This window comes from Primulina tabacum, chromosome 5, assembly GCF_025594145.1.
Source record: "Primulina tabacum isolate GXHZ01 chromosome 5, ASM2559414v2, whole genome shotgun sequence".
NCBI classification, from domain to species: Eukaryota; Viridiplantae; Streptophyta; class Magnoliopsida; order Lamiales; family Gesneriaceae; genus Primulina; species Primulina tabacum.
Genome location: NC_134554.1, coordinates 29,121,528 through 29,139,663, shown reverse-complemented (window position 1 = coordinate 29,139,663; position 18,136 = coordinate 29,121,528). Strand labels below are relative to the sequence as shown.

General features: G+C 37.5%; 1 pseudogene; it reads left to right on the top strand.

The window, feature by feature from the left end:
* The first annotated feature begins 225 nt into the window (after window positions 1-225).
* On the top strand, window positions 226-9,037 carry LOC142544322 (putative ubiquitin-like-specific protease 2B; annotated as a pseudogene).
* Window positions 9,038-18,136: the final 9,099 nt, after the last annotated feature.

The following is an 18,136-nucleotide window of genomic DNA, read 5'->3' as shown; positions in this document are numbered from 1 at the left end:
TGATAGGAGGATTTCATCGAAGAAAGTTCGTAGGGAATCAACAAGAGCTAATCCGTTAATATCGGATCAGTTGGTGTCCAGTGATTTATTCAATAAAGTATATTTTTCTAACATCCTATGTATGTTTTTGTTAAAATCATACGAACGTTCAAAGCAAATCATATTTTGATTGTCAAAATAAACAAAATTTTTAAAACTTCAGCTGCATTTGGGCGTTCTAATTGATATGAAAAGAAGGAAGCGATTGCATCTCTTGATGTAAAATACAAGGCACTATGGGATACTTTGCTTGAGTGAGTCTTCATACACACTTTTTGTTCTCTTAATAATGCCCCAATTTCCATGCGACCTGACATATTTTGTTGAGGAGTTGATTAACTAAATGTCATCATTATTAGGTTTATATTTATAGTCAGTAGTGTCGAGGTGTTGATTGATTAAGTGTTATTGTTATTTGGTTTAAATATATGTTTATATATTTAGAGTGAGTTTTTTTGTTGAGAAAAAACACTGCCATTAGTCGTAATTGTAGCTTAGTGCTGATGAATTTTAGGTTCTAAAGACCGATGCCCATTTCTCAGGAGTCAGTGGTGGTTCTTACCATGTCTTGATTTCAATAAGTTACTAGTGGCAGTGCATATAATCTGATATACCAAAATGTCATAAGATTTTCCTATTTCCGCTTCAGACTTAAGTAGGCTGCATTTTAGGCTTTCTGGATTGACTGCAGAAGTTTTTTCTTAGGGTGGGGGAGTGTTCTGATTTATATGTTTTTTATTTTAATTGTTTGAAATGGGACGACGGATAAAATGACATTAAGTTGGTTATTTTGAAATTTTATTTGGCTTGAGATTAAGTTCTGGTGAGCACTTTTTAGATTAAAATTTTTATAGTTTGTCTGCTTCATTCTTCATTTTTCTCACGTTTTTACAGCTTGACGATAGTGTAGTAGTCGTTATCGGGTGCTTAGCGGAGTTCTCGCCCGTCCTTTTGTAACTTTTTCTACTATTATAATAAAATTATGGTTTCAGATTAAAAATACAACTTCCCATTTTAGAGTGGAAAGCAGTTGAAATTTTCTCCTGGACATTGAAGAAAATAAGGCCATTACCACATTCTCTTTTATTACATCCTTTTTTCCTACTTTCTAGTCCACTGAAAATCATTTTTTACTTGGCAGCTTTTGTAGTATTCGCACATTGTTATTATTGATTGGAATTTGATTTGCTAAATTTGGATGGAGGTTGACAGAAATGCTCAATTAATCTCTAAATTATCCCCATCTAATCCAATTTTTTCTCTGATACTGCATAGGACATCGGCTGTTGTAGTTTGCCGACCGTAGATCTGTTATATTTAAATTTGTATTGTCCTTTTGTATCAGAGCAGAAATCCATAGACAATTACCATTCCCTTTAGATGTACTTCTTCACAAGCTTTTATATCTTTAAATTTGTTAGCTTTGTCACGATTCTGACGATGTTAGTGTATTTTCACTTGTTTTCATCCGAAGAATTGGAATAGAGAAGTGCTCAGCTTTACCTAACTGGGAAGCTGTGTTCAGAAAAAGCTATTTCTCTAAGTGAGTGACAATGCTCCCTGATGTTTTCATTTTTTCCTCCTATAATTTTGTGTGATTTGTCATCTGTTTTAATCCTTGACCCCTTAACTGAATCTCTATGATTAGTCTGATTGGCACATTTCCATTGTTTAGATTCATTTTGATATCCCACTTTTACCACGTCTCTGGAATCAATTCAGATGTATGGAAAGATCTCTTTTAACATATTCATTAACAACATTCAGTATGAAATATCGTAGTTCAAACGAGAATTATTTCCATTTTGGGTTGTTGGTATTGCACAATATCATTATTATGTCAAAAGATGTAGCTTACAAAATGGGGCAAAGAGTTTAGGAGCTGAGAGCCTGATAACTACTAGTCATTTTCTCTATAAGGTCTATTATTGATACTATCTTTCGACTTCAGTTTAAATATCCTCACTTCCCATTACAAAAAAGACAAAAACAGGAGTTTGTATTGTATTATACTGGGAGAACCAAAAAATACCACTTAAAGATGTATATATTCTTCTTGCCTGTTATATCACTATCTGAACTTAGTTATTCAAATATGCAGTTTTGATAAGCCCTTTTACAAAGTGATTTATCCAAAAGGTGATCCAGATGTTGTTTCTATAAGTAAGATAGACATAGATCTACTGCAACCGAATACTTTTGTGAACGATACAATCATAAACTTTTATATCAAGTAAGTTCTATATATTTATCTTCATTTTCGGGTTGTGCAATTCACATCAAAAATAGCTGTTTGTTGCTAACTGCTTACTTAGTTTGCAAAAGGGAATGAAATTAATGGTAAAGGACTACATGTCTACATTGGTTATCCTCAGCTGATGATGTTAAATTGGTAAGTAAGAGAAAATTGTAAAATAACAGTTTACCTTGATCTGGTGGTTTGTTTCATTATGATTTTATTCCTCTGGACTATCGCCTGAGGATTGAGCGAGGACTGAGGTAAAGATGAATCCTTTTTTGTTGGCAGTTTGAATCAATAAAATTGGTCTAGTGGCATAATAATTCTTATATCTTATTTGGTTCTCAGTTTCTTACAAATGTTAGCTGCAGTTGTAATTTACTCGTTTTCTCCTTCATCTGATTTGATTAAAGTTTAACCTCATAGCAGATACTTGAAGAATAGACAAAATGGAGAGGAGAGGGTCGCGTTCCATTTTTTCAACAGTTTCTTCTTTAGGAAGCTTGCTGACATGGACAAAGATCCATCCAGTGCTTTTGATGGAAAGGCAGATTTCCAGCGAGTTCGTAAATGGACGAAAAAAGTGAACTTGCTGGAAAAGGACTTCATATTTATTCCCGTCAACTACAAGTAAGAAACCAGTAACTTTATTACCAACCTTTCGCTTGATTTATCGAGTTCTAATATCTGGTATCAGGATATAGAAAATGATGGTTTACCATTTATTTGTATGACAGTTACCACAATTATTGATCAAATAGGAGAATACTGCTTCAACTAGCAATAATAATAATAATATTCTTGTTAAACAAGAACAAGCTTACTCTATGAAAGAAGTTAAAAATCTTCTTCAACAGAAATATAGTAAACAGAATCCAGTTACTATACAGATTTAGTTAAAGAAATAGAAAATCTTAAAGAACAAGTAAAAATTTTACAACACAATAATAATAGTTTAAATTATCGTGTTTCAATCATTGAAACTAATAATAATAATTCAGTTAATAATTCTGATAGTTTTGATAATCTACAAGATATTTCTTTTCCTGATCCAGTTAAAAACCATTTATCTGTTTTGAGCATGATCATATCTCAAAAATGGTACATTAATATAACATTATTAATTGATAATTCTTATAAAAAGAATTTCATTGCTATGATTGATAGTGGTGCAGACTTAAATGTTATACAGGAAGGATTAATTCCTACGAAATATTTTCATAAAACCACTCATTCTCTCTCTCATGCAGGAGGAAAACCATTAGAAATAAATTATAAATTACCAAAGGTTTATATTTGCAAAGATAAAAACTGTATTCAAACCAGTTTTTTATTAGCAAAAGATATTTCTAGCCAACTTATACTTGGTCTTCCTTTTATTTATCAAATTTATCCTTTAACTTATGTTGATGAAACATGTATTATAGGTACTTTTCAAGGTAATCCTATTTCCTTTAAGTTCATAACTAAACCTGTTCATAGAATTCTTAATGAATTACAAGAAAAGATTAATAGGAAAACTTTTCGAATTAATTCTTTAAAAGAAGAAGTTAATATATTAACTATAGATGATAAATTACAGAATCCTAAATTACAGGAGAAAATCAAACTTATTTATAATAAGTTCTCATTAGAAATATGTAATGATCTTCCAAATGCTTTTTGGAATAGAAAGAAGCATATTATCTCTCTCCCATATGAAGAGAATTTTGATGAAAAGAATATTCCTACCAAGGCTCGTCCTTGTCAAATGAATTCTGAATATTTAGAATTATGTAAGAATGAAATTCATTCTTTATTAGAAAAAGATTTGATAAAGCCTTCTCAATCTCCTTGGTCATGTACTGTTTTTTATGTTAATAAACATGATGTTTTTAAACAAATGTTTGCAAGATGGCAAAGCTCATTTAACTCCTTTTGATTTTGAAATCATTTATAAGAAAGGTGAAGATAATCACTTGCCAGATTTCTTAACTCGAGAATATTTATCCTAATGTTTTCATCTACAGATATGTATTCCCGAGGAAAAGGAGAGTCCTCTTATAGAGGACGAGGAGGTAGGGGAAAACCCCCTAATATCATTGCACAGCATGGAAAACAGAGGCTTATAGCCCAAAACTTATCCAGTTCATCAGCCAGTAATACTGAGCAAAATAATGAGTTATACAATGAATTTCAAGAATTCTTGAAACAAAAGAGAAGTAATACAGATTCTCAATCTTCAGCATCATATGCTAATATCATAAAAGATGATGATAATGATTCAGCTCTATATACAGAGACAAAACATCGAGAATTGATTCTTCTTATAGAAGAAAAAGATATTCAATGGGAAAAAACTCCATGGACTATCATGGAAAGATATCTAACCAATACATCATATGTATATGGTTCCTACAAGCAAAGAGGATTTTATGAAAATCTTCTGATATCTACAAAAAGTGTTGACATAACTCACTTTTTCAGTAATACTCAGCAGAAAGGAAGTTATAACTTCTCAAAGTTTATAATTAAGAAGATTATATCTATTGAAGAATGTGGTATATCTCCATTAGTTGAAAAAGAATTTTATTCTGAAAATCATAAAATGAGTTTTAAATTCAATTTTTGGGATTATATTGAAAATAAAACCTTGTTTTATGAAAATGAGAAAAGAAAACATACTTGGTTTTTAAAGATTTGTGAAAATGTTTTTCACTACCCAGTTCCAAATTGGTTTTTAATATGGTGGAAGATATTTGGTCCATCTGCAAAGATTTTGCCAGAGGTTTTTATAACACCCATGAATACTTGGTTAAATGTTTCTCCAAGTATTAAAAAATCATTTTCTGAACATTGAATCGATGGTAAGACTCTATGTCTATTTTTCATGGAATTTGGTATCACATGGATCTGGAAATGGATATAATTAACGGATTTGATTACATTTTTGTCATTGATTTAATAATATGCTAGTATAGAATTGATGACGTGCCTCCATGTATTATTGGCAATGATTTGACCTTGATTTCATTTTTTGACTCTGTAGCTGCCTCAGCAGCAAAATTTATATGATTGTGGCCTTTTCTTGCTTCACTATGTGGAGCTTTTCCTGGAGGAAGCCCCTGCAAACTTTGATGTGTGCAAGATAACGCCATCTTCCAATTTTTTGAGTATAATGCTTTGTTCTGACTCTTGAATCAAACACACAAGCTTATAATTTCAAGTAGGAAAATCATTCCTCTGATTGGTCAATTAAACTTCTTCTATGGCATTGCAACCACCAAGACATTCAAGCCTAGTACTCTACTTAGACCCATGTCCTCTTGAATGGACGTTCAAGATTTTTCTTTCATTTCTTTGTTCATGTAATATATTCTTGTACGAACCATCTGGTGGAAATGACCTGACCAAGAAGACAAAAAGATTATCCGGTCATGTTTATGTTATATTTAGCTTAAATTGTGGGCATTGTAATTTATTATTCAATTATCTTCTACTTCTAATTAATATTTGTGCACCTTTTGGGTTTGACATTGTTGCGGACTTTTTGCGAGGTGGGTTATATTGTTGAAAGTTGCGAAAGGTTATTGGTTCCAGAAATTGTGAGTTATCTTTGGAAGGTTCAAGGCTTCAAGCCATTGACAATATCAATTTTAAGTACTTGTAGTATTATGATAATGGTTGCAAGACCTAGGATGATTATTGGTTCCATTGTCCCTAAAGCCTTGAAATTTTATGATCCCTTTTTCAGAGTCAAACCAGACTTCGCTATATTTACCACCAAAGACGAAGCCTTGAAGTATTTCTTTTGAGTATTGTTTATGATAATGATCCTGAACTAAGTGTCGTCCTATTTTTATTATATTTTGTCAAATCCCCTTTAGGTTGTTCGTCCACCCTGTTTCAAAGGAAGTGGAGCTCATAAAAATGTTTTTTTTCTCTTCGATTACACAGCAAATTGTCAAGATTCTAGATGGATTGATATTGACATGGTAATAGAACTCCTTGGAAATTATATTCAGACTCTCGTAAGAATATCAAGAAAACTTATATAGTACAGGTACGAGTGTGCCCCTCTTTCGTATGAGTATGAATAGTTATATACTTGATATCATCCAGTTCTTGGACACGAGCATAAATTTTATTGCCCGGCTTAGTATGGGCTATATATTATTCATCAAGTTTAATTTACCTTTCAATCAGCTTTGTCTGAAGTTTTTTTTTTTTTTGGATATATTGAAGTGCATGATTTCATGTCTAAATTCCAATTTCTTATATGGCCAATTTTATAACTGAAAAAATGCCATGCCCTCACTGCTGTCTTGTTTTCATGGCTGAGGAATGAGCTGATCACGATTTCGCTGACAATCCTGATAATCTAGTATGCAACTGGGGTCATTTTTTCTTTATACTAGTAATCTGGTGTTTCACTAGATAAATTTATTTTTGGTGTCATTATTTCATTCTCAGGTTAATGGTTGGAATTTAAGATTTTTTTTTCGGAATGTCTTTTGCAGCAAAGAGCAAACACATGGCACAATTTTTATGCCAAACTGACCTAGCGTCTGTATTCCAGCTTCAAGCAGATTGGTTTCCACCTGGCGAAGCATCCATGAAACGGGCTTGCATTGAGAGATTGATTCTTGAGCTCCTTGAGACTTCTGAAAAATGTTCTTCATCAAGTGGAAGTGACAAATAATTCACCTAATGCTCCGACGACTGCTAGTTTCAATGAAAGTGAACATGAAATTGAGACGACTTTACTCCCAGCTGCACAAATAAGCAATATCCAATGCACGAGAAATTCAAAATTGAGTTTGAAGAATTATTTTGAGCCAGGATATGTGTTAGGGTCATTTAATGGCGTGCATTCTTCAGCTTTTGAACAGATAGAGTCTATTGATGAGTTGAGAAGACCTGTTTCTCATACCAAGGTACTTTAAGACACCATCAGTATTATCAGGTGTTCAGGTTTGTTGTTCTTAACCTTGGAATATATTAACGCCATTTGAAATTTGGTGTATTGTGCATTGTCTATCGAGAAATACATAGATATACATATTTGCGCATATTCGATACATATTTGTTTGTGCGTTCTACTATAATTTATTTTGAGATGGAAAGTTTATGAATAGAAGGCTGCTGTGTGTGTTTATGGATTTGGAAATTTGAGATTTATTCTTGAAAGTATGACCAAGCCATTATTGTAATGTTTTTTGGTTAGTACTTGGTATTTTTTGTTTTACCAATTACTGAGGTTTATCATCATTAATTTTCAGAAAAGGAGAAATGTTTTCTTTGGGACTAGGAATTGCTTGTTCCAAACTTCTCAATTTCAATTTTGCCCTACGATTTGGACCAATGTTTTTTCATTGAAGATTTAAATAGGAGAGTCAATCATGTACTTGCCACCTTACATTCTGTTTATTTAGTTTTTTCCAATTATGAATTCTGTTCTTGAGTATCGACCACTGCAAACAGATCTTTCCCTCTTAAGTCGTGTCTTGGGAACGAGTCTCTACTGCATTTGAAACACCAGATGAGAGCTTTCATGGTTATATTTTGTGTTGGTAATTCTCTCTCTTAGGTCAGTTGCTCTCAAAACACTGAACTTTTTCCCATGATCATTTATGGCTTTTGACAGGAAGAGATAGAAGCTGGCAAGCATTTTGTGCATACTATATTAGTGGTACCCTCCTTCCAGCATGCAGATGGATTGATCCCTGGAGCAAACGTCTTTCCTTACTCTTCTATAGAATTTAGAGAGCCTGATCATGAATCTATGACAGAGGATGCTGGCCTATCTTCTGCACCATCAAGCGGTAATTCTGATGATGTCTCAGAAGTAGATGCTAATGAAAAATGCCAATCTTTCAAAGCTGTTGGATCTTATGATGAACGAGATCGGCCGAAATGTATATTATCCGGAAATATTGATTGCTCAACTGTTCGCTTTACCTCGGTGTCAGGAGAATTGGTTGATACATCAGAGTCTTGTAGTCTAGTAGGGATTAGTGAACAAAATGAAGGCTCCTTGCTTTTGAAGAATTTGCCAGAATTTTATGAAGAAACAAATCAGATACAAGGTAATGGTACATCATCTCTCGAAATCTTTCCTTATGGCCCTGCTTCTGATGGCACATTGAATGCTACAGAGCATTTCGGCCGGTATCGAATTGTGAATTCCACAGATCAGGCATATCCTCCTACACTTGACATACCTTTATCATTAACTGATAATGTTGATGGTGCATCACTTTCACAAGCGTGTGAGTTTCATGCTGCAAAAAGAATGTGGGTTTCCCACCCCAACCAAGCTGAGGAACTAAAATGTGATTTATCGAAGGATCTACATTTGTGACTCATTTGGGGTAATTTGCTACACTTTTGGTCATTTAAGATAGAAACTGCTTAGGCTACCAATGGCATTTGATGGGGTTCTATGCTAGTTCATGATCCTAGTGAATCTTAGGACACATCTAAAAGCTTCTCGATAGACCGAGCGTCATACATCTACATAGATTATTATGTCCATGACGAATTGTTAATTTGTGATTCAACTTCTGGATACGATACAATGTTTTGAGTTGCTGTTTGTGTCCGCGCATAGCGAACTTTATCGTCATCTGATGCTTCTTTGCTCCGCTGTTTGTTCCACCTTTAGGTCTCTTCCATCACGTAATTGTCATAGGGGCATCGTTTTTAATCGTGTATATATCTGCCTATCATTTTTAGAAATTATAATGGAGCGGTTTTTTTTAAATCCCGTATATGTGTTTGTGCATATACTTACAACTATGGGTTTTCGTCCTTTTTGTTGAAATCGTTCGCAATTCTATTTGGACTTGTAACAATTACAAGGCTCATGGACTTGTAACAATTACAAGGCTCATGGACTTTTATTTAAATGTCTCAAACATATTTGAGATTAATTAAACCTTACTTGATTTTACTCAAACCCACTAGTTGAATAATTATTTCTTATTGGGCTCTACAAGACTCAATATTGTTTAATTAATTCAACACTTGAATTAATTTAATTATTTGAACTCTACTAGGCCCAGAGTGTTTAATTAATTCAACACTTGAATTAATTTAATTTAGTCCATAATAATGTTTATGAAAATCACAATTTTCAAATACATTATTTTTTGGCCAACTTTTAATTTAGGAACACTTCCTCAAATTAAAAGTTACATTCTCCTTATAGAAGTCATACTTCTATTTTATTTACGCTTATAAACTTCTTTATAACCCGTTCTATTTTACTTCTCAACGAGATCTAGAAAGTTAACACTTGTGTGACCCTCAATGGTTCAATGATACAACTAGCCGTGGGTTCACATCTTAATGTGATTCGGGACTAAACATGTCCTTATATGAGCATACCCCAATTGCTCCATTCTTACTTATCAACTCCTTGATAATAAGAACGTCAGAACTCAAGTCTGATAGTACCCAACCAATCATGTTAAACGCCTAGCAGCATCGTTTACATGATTCCCTAGATATCAAATGATAGTGCCTGCAAGAACCATTCAATTATGGTTAGCGTACAGTACGATCCCTTCAACTCATATATCCCGACCGATTCGACAACTATTGGTATATCGAGAGCTGTCAAATAATCGATACTATGTGTCATTTCGTAGTTGCATCGATGGTGTAATCTAAGAAACCCCTTTCTTAATTACTAACATACTTTGATCAGATATTTCAAACTACATACACACAGGATATCCATACCCGAAGGTAAGCGGTGAATCCCTGACTACAATGCATCGACTCCTATATGTTTCGACAAAACAGCCAACCTTGCCACCTGATGACCCCATATGAGTCAGTAAACAAGTCAAAGTGCAATGCTAGCATATAGAGTCTCAATTTATCCCGGATCATAAGGACTAATGGTGTACAACCATAAAATAGGACGCTTCCACTCGATAAGTGAGAACCACATGAAAAGTCCTATATGGAGGGTTGTTCAGTGCACTCTACCAGGAACACCTATCTGCATGCTCGGACATCACAATGTCCCCTACCAATGAAACATGGTACTCACATCGCAGATACTAGTCTCGAACTCGAGCGGCATATATCCTTCTTAGCGGCGGCTGAATCGATTAGGAACTGTTTAGAATATACAGTATTGCAAATATGAGTTTCATGATACTCATCATATGAGCATCTCATAGTCTTTCTACTATTTGTATATTCAAGAACTTTATCTATGCAACTAGCATGGGTATACAGATAAAGATGTGTCAAAACAATAATTTCAAATATTATTAAAATAAATATTGTTTATACATAGAGTTTCATTGTGAACACTCGGCCAACACTTGGCTCGACGGACACCTACTCTAACAAGATGGTAGTATGAAGAGGTATAACAAGGTACTCTATTTCACTCACTTAACACTAAAAAGACAGTTGTTGAGAAATAAAAAACCTATGATATAGTTCTAATAGTTAAAATTTATATATATTGATACTCACTGAAAATTTAGGGTCCGGTTCCAGCAGGTGACGCTAGTCCAAGTGCAGATATCGAATTTACTCTAGGCCTGAAATCACGAAGGAGATCGTTAGATGGGGGCCAGGAGGTTGTCCCGGCGTAGTCCCTCTGACTTGAGATAGGGGGACAGCTAAGGGTGTTACTGAAAAGTAATATAGGGGATATGAATGAGTTGGACACTCAAACCTGGTATTTATAGGAGAATACATGCACATGTCATGGGTCTTCTACCTTGGCTATGGATGGGCCGGGGCCCATGATCCGGTGTGGTCTCAATTTGGATGGGTTTATCCTTAGGGTATCACCAGTCTCCCCTTCCCAATTCGAACTGAATCGCAGGTTCGAAGTTCTATTATTTGCATGGTTCTCGGCTTACAACATGTGAGTTGTGTATTCTTTTCGTGCCGCTCATTTGTCTCCAAAAATTTGGAAATAAATTAAATCACCTTCCCAATTGAAGGTCCAGATCTGCGTTAGGCTCCCCTATTCGCCAAACACAACCCCTTGCGCTCGTCATCTCGCCTACGCCCTTTCCTCTCGTGCGCCCACGCCACACCTCCTCTCTCGCCTGTCTAGACCTCAGCCTCCTCCTGCCTCCATCTCGTCTCATCCCCGCCCTTCTCCCTTGCCAGCACCCACGCTTGCATACCATTGTGGCGCCCTCACCTCGCCATAGCCCTCGCCTCACAGCCATACCTTCGCGCAGCCCTCGCCCATCACCATACTCGCCAGCCCTAGCCTCTTTGTCGTTGCCACGCCCCATGCCTGCTGTCTCGTCTCTTGCATATCTCTACGCTGCTCGCCCGCACCCAGCGCTTCGCCCTTGCGCCCTTTCGCCGCATCCTCTCCCCTCGCCAGCCCCTGCCAACCCTCGCCCCTGCACCCGTCCTCGACCCTCGCCTTCCTCTCCCCTCGCCAACCTTTGCCAGCCCTCGCCAGTTGCCATGCTCCCTCACCAGCAATTGCCTCGCCAAGCACGCATCCTCACCTGGTTTCTAGGCTGTGCACACTTGCCCTTCTCCTTCATGCGCAGCCTAGATCCCTCGCCCTAGCAGCCTACTCCACAGCCGCTCTCTCCCATGCTTGCCCTCGCTTGGCACTATCTCACCACCCATGCCGCGCACCCCCACCTCCTTCCGCAAAGCTTCGCCCAGCAGCGTCGCCTCTCCCCTAGCGTCCCCGTGCAAACCGTCGCCCACACGCTCGCACGCCCTTGCCCTTTGCTCACAGCCCACGCCGCACACCCTCGCACCATCCCAGCCTCGCTTTGCTCGCCCTCGCTTGCTCGTTCCCTTGGTCTTATTCCTCGAGTATTTTATGTTTGAATATATTGTTTCTTCTGATTTTATCTTCGACGTTGTGGAACCACTGGGGTTCTAGTTTATCAAAGCTCATCGGCTAGAGTGCGAGCATACCAAAGCTCTTTCCTTCTCGTTACGTCTTCTATTCTGCCATGCCTGACCTAGTAAATAGGATCTAACTTTTGCTTCCACCTCATATTCTCCTCGATTAGACATTTCTTGTAACGTACCGTAATTTGAACTACTTAAAATTTGCGGAAAAATAAAAATTTTCTTAAATACAAATAAACTTTCAAATTGTGATCATACATAAACTGTCCAACCAAAAGTATTTGCAATAAGATAGATCACATATAAAGTTTGCTAAAGAAAAATACTTGTTTAAACATCGTAAACAAAAACATGAAATCAGAGTAGTTGAAGCATTGCATAAAAACTTAAAAACATGGGCGGTCCTCGGGTTTAGCCTCCTGCTCAGTCCAAGCCAGCTCACTGGCCCTCACCTCTCGTCTCCTCAAATTCATCCTCACCTGCATTGATCAAGTCTAGTGAGTCTAACGACTCAGCATGTATAAACTGGACATAACAAGTAATACGTAATAAAACCACATGCATCTTTAAAGTAGAGCGTACATACTTGAGAATTGAACGTAATAGCATAAACATACTTGAAACTTGAACGTAATAGTATAAACATAGACGTGCCATCATCATAAAACTTTTCATAAACATGCTTGCTTCATACATACTTGAACATACATAAACTTCATCATTTTTCATAGAGATATGTTTCAAAGCAAGTGACACATACATAAAAGTGCCTGATCAGACTAAATCACAGTACTGGGCTGGCAGGGAAAGTCCACTACCACATACATGAGATCCTCGTTCATGCTTTAACGGGTGAATTGCTCCCTGGTCATGCTTTACCGCTTTCCAATCCTAATCTAAACCTGGTCATGCTTTACCAGGAACCCGTTTATAATTTGGTCACAAGACATTTAACATACCTCAAAAACTTAAAAGTATTTTCTTTTGAACGTCGAACATACTTACATGACGTTGAGGGATTCGTTGGATCTCGCTTGGGGACACTGCTGTACATATTAACACATTTCAAGCACTTAACTTTCATAACTTAGATGTAGGTAATCGCGCTCACCATCAAAGTACATAAATAGCTTATGACATTCTAGATCACTCGGGACTTGACCTCGTTAAATCATCGTACTAACCCATAACATCGAACCCCGAACAATCTCTAAAATGATGTGTGAACATTTCCCAACAATAAAAGACATGAACTCTCTATTTGAACTTGAAAATAAGTGGAAACCAAACATTCTTCTAGCTGGGGCAGCGCTCGGACGGTAACATATTCCCACTCGAGCGCCAGGTCTTCTGGAAACTACACTCAGATAGAAAGAGTGGCGCTCGGGCAGTAAAACATTACCGCTCGGGCACCGAGTGCACTGGACTCCGCGACTTAGAAGCTTAATTTCTCCAAATTCTATTACACGGACAGTGAACAACGCCTCGAGATTCATCCTCAGACACTATGGCACTGACTCGACTCCACAAAACGTCCCAAACGTCTCCAAAACGATGCATCATAAGCAACGCAACATAACCCATAAACCCAAAAATTGACACAAAATGCTTCATACGACTTCAATGCAACCACGCTCCTAACGACACGAAGCGAAGCACCAAATATCGTCTAAACATGACAGTTGACATAATTAGACGTAGCAGTGATCAATCGTCAATTCCCAACGAAACCTGCAACAAACAAACTTCAAGAACACGTCAAGAACGCATTTTCAGAAAATCGCAGTTTGAGCAGTCCCACGAAAACGATCATAACTCACTCATTTCTTAACCAAATATTTCAATTTTACTGTCAAATCGAAGGTATTGAAAAGTTCTACGTTTTATAAGTTGAAATTTTTTCCAAAAAGTCGATCAAAAAGTCGCAGTATTTAAGATGACAGCAAACTTCGAGTTTTGATATCCAAAAACGTTTCAAAGTCGATCCAACCATTTTTGCTCAAACTTTGTACAACGTACATGAATTTTTACACATAATAAACATAAAAACAAATATTATGACGACATCGATGCATAAACGGAATAATATACATGTCTTTAAATCTTTAAAGTTACCGAAACGACGACACCGAAGCTGGAAGGATGCAAGGATTGATCCCGGACGAACGTAGAACGATTTTCTTGCAACGAAATCAACGAAAACTTGCTGGAAAATCAGAGGAAGGGGCAGATGCTCTTGGCAATAAGAACCCTAGGTTTTTACTTAAAAAATAAAATGGAAGTGATGTGTGAATATTTGTGTGTGTGCGCAACGTGAGGTGTGTGTGAAAAGTGTGTGTGTGCGTGAGTTTAATCTTAATTAGGGAATAAATATTGCTTAATTAATAATTAGCAAACAATTAAAAATGTTAACCCACTTTTAACTCAATAAAATTTCTTAATTTAAAATAAAATGCACACTTGCTAAAATTTAAAAGTTTTAAAATCCTAAAATCACTAAATAAATAAATTAGGCTTTTAAAATGCTAAAAACTAAATAAATTATTTAAAATGCTCCATCCTTAACTAAAAATAAAATGCCACATTCTAAAATTGCTAGAAGCGTCACCGGTCCCCTTTTCCTCGATCCCGCATCGAATAATCGCCTGAAACATGAAACTCGAAAAGCAATTTAACGTGCATCGCTATAAAAAAAATTTTAACTTAAATAAACAATTAACAATTTAATAAATGCATGAGTTTTACGTGTACTGATTTTGGGCTCTACATTTCTCACGTAGATAAATTTAATTTTCAAACTCACCACCTCTTTCTCAAGCTCCTCTACTAGGTTTCAACATTAGTAGGAAAATTATGAACCATCTTACTCCATACTTCAAGCTTCTCACCCTCATCTTCAAGATCATATAGTAGACTTTAATCATAGTAGGAAAAATATGAACCCCCACTCTCCACACTTTCAAACTCCTCACCCTCCTTACATCAAGTTCATCGCCCTCTCACCACCTCAAGCTCATCTACTATGGTCCAACCTTCACTCTCACCACCTCAAGCTCCTCTAGGCTTTGGCCTTAGTAAGAAAATAAAACTCTCACCTTCTCATCTCGCAACTCCTCTGCTAAGCCGGGCCTTAGAAGGAAAATAAAACTTCTACCTCCTCGCCCACTGACTCCTCTGCTAGGCGCTGCCTTAGCATGAAAATAAAACTTCCACCTCCTCATCCTCGGACTCCTCTACTAGGCCATGCTTTAGCAGGAAAATAAAACTTTTACCTCCTCATCCACTGACTCCTCTTCTAGGCGATGCCTTAGCAGAAAAACAAAACTTCTACCTCTTCTCCCTCTGACTCCTCTGCTAGGCGATGACTTAGCAGGAAAATAAAACTTTCACCTCCTCATCATATAACTCCTCTGCTAGGTCATGCCTTAGCAGCAAAATAAAACTTCCACCTCCCCTCCCTCTGACTCCTCTGCTAGGCCATGCCTTGGTAAGAAAATAAAACTTCTACCTCTTCATCCAGTGACTCCTCTTCTAGGCGATGCCTTAGTAGGAAAATAAAACTTTCACCTCTTTTCCCTCTGAATCCTCTGCCAGGCGATGCCTTAGCATGAAAATAAAACTTCTACCTCCTCATCCACCGACTCATCTGCTAGGCGATGCCTTAGCAGGAAAATAAAAGTTCCACCTCCCTTCCCTCTGAATCCTCTGCTAGGCGATGCCTTAGCAGGAAAATGAAAACTTATACCTCCTCATCCACTGACTCCGCTTCTAGGCAATGCCTTAGCAAGAAAATAAAACTTCCAACTCTTCTAACTCTCACTCCTCTACTAGTCGATGCCTTAGCATGAAAATAAAACTTTTACCTCCTCATCGACTGACTCCTCTGCTAGGCAATGCCTTAGTAGGAAAATAAAACTTCCACCTCTCCTCCCTCTAAATCCTCTGCTAGGTGATGCCTTAACAGGAAAATAAAAACTTCCACTCCTCATCCACTGACTCCTATGGTAGGCCATGTCTTAGTAGGAAAATAAAACTTCTACCTCTTCATCAACTAACTCCTCTACTAGGCGATGCCTTAGCAGGAAAATAAAATTTACACCTCTTCTCCCTCTGTCTCTTCTGCTCTGCTAGGCGATGACTTAGCAGGAAAATAAAACTTCCACCTCCTCATCATCTGACTCCTCTGCTAGGCCATGCCTTGGTAGGAAAATAAAACTTCTATCTCTTCATCCATTGACTCCTCTACTAGACGACGTCTTAGCAGGAAAATAAAACTTTCACCTCTTCTCCCTCAGAATCCTATGCTAAGCGATGCCTTAGCATGAAAATAAAACTTCTACCTCCTCATCCACCGACTCCTCTGTTAAGCGATGCCTTAGCAGGAAAATAAAACTTCCACCTCCCTTCCCTCTTAATCCTCTGTTAGGCGATGCCTTAGCAGGAAAATAAAAACTTTTACCTCCTTATCCAATGACTGCGCTGCTAGGCGATGCCTTAGCAGAAAAATAAAACTTCCACCTCTTCTAACTCTCACTCCTCTGCTAGTCGATGCCTTAGAATGAAAATAAAACTTCTACCTCCTCATCCACTGACTCCTCAGCTAGCGATGCCTTAGCAGGAAAATAAAACTTACACCTCTCCTCCCTCTAAATCCTCTACTAGGTGATGCCTTAGCAGGTCAACAAAAATTTCCACCTTCTCATCCACTGACTCCTCTGCTAGGCCATGCCTTAGTAGGAAAGTAAACTTCTACCTCTTCATCCACTGACTCCTCTGATAGGCGATATCTTAGCAGGAAAATAAAACTTACACCTATTCTCCCTCTGACTCCTCTGCTCTGCTAGGCGATGACTTAGCAGGAAAATAAAACTTCCACTTCCTCATCGTCTGACTCCTCTGCTAGGCAATGCCTTAGCAGGAAAATAAAACTCCCACCTCCCCTCCCTCTGACTCCTCTGCTAAGCCATGCTTTAACAGAAAAATAAAACTTCCACCTCGTCATCCACTGACTCCTCTGCTAGGCGATGCCTTAGCAGAAAAATAAAACTTCCACCTCTTCTCCCTCTAAGTCTTTTGCTAGGCGATGCCTTAGTAGGAAAATAAAACTTCCACCTCCTCGTCCTCTGACTCCTCTACTAGGCCATGCCTTAGTAGGGAAATAAAACTTCCACCTCCCCTCCCTCTGACTCCTCTGTTAGGCGATGACTTAGCAGGAATATAAAACTTCTACCTCCTCATCCACTGACTCCTCTGTTAGGCGATGCTTTAGCAGGAAAATAAAACTTCAACCTCCTCATCCTCTGACTCCTCTGCTAGGCGATGTCTTAGCAGGAAAATAATAAATTTCAATCTCCCCAACTCTTCTCCTCTACTAGGCATAGCTCAAGTAGGAAAATTTAATTTTCAATCTCATCACCTCTTCTCCTCTACTAGGCATAGCCCAAATAGGTAAACTTCATCTCATGTCATCCTCATAATAGAACAACATCAATGAACTTAAAACAAAAACTTGGTTTTATTAATTTTCAACCGATTACACATGACAAATTCAGAAACAAAATAAATTAACAATAAAGTTAAGAGTAATATTTTTTAAGGTAATAAGGATTCCAGGGCCTCGTTAAAGCATTGCCCTACGCAGTCTTCAACCTTTCTCGCTGCTCTTTTTTTCTCTTCTCTATCAAGCGGAGGCAATCTAGCATCACTCTCAACCTTTTGTGATTTCTCCCACTTCCCTTCTGATTCTCTCAACTCCATCACCTTGTCTCGATTCTTATTCAGAGGAACATGAGATGATAATTGTCCAATACTTCTAGCTTTATCCTCTTCTCTCTCACCCACACCTCTTTTCCTACCTCTTCCCTCCCCTCCCTCAACCCTACTTCCCCCAGTTCGTTGCTCCATCCTCTTGTGCCATTGTGCATCCTCCAGATTCTTGTACTTTTCTGCCCGAGCTAAAAGATCATCATAGCTCAACGAAGGTTTCTTGACTAGTGACTTGAAGAA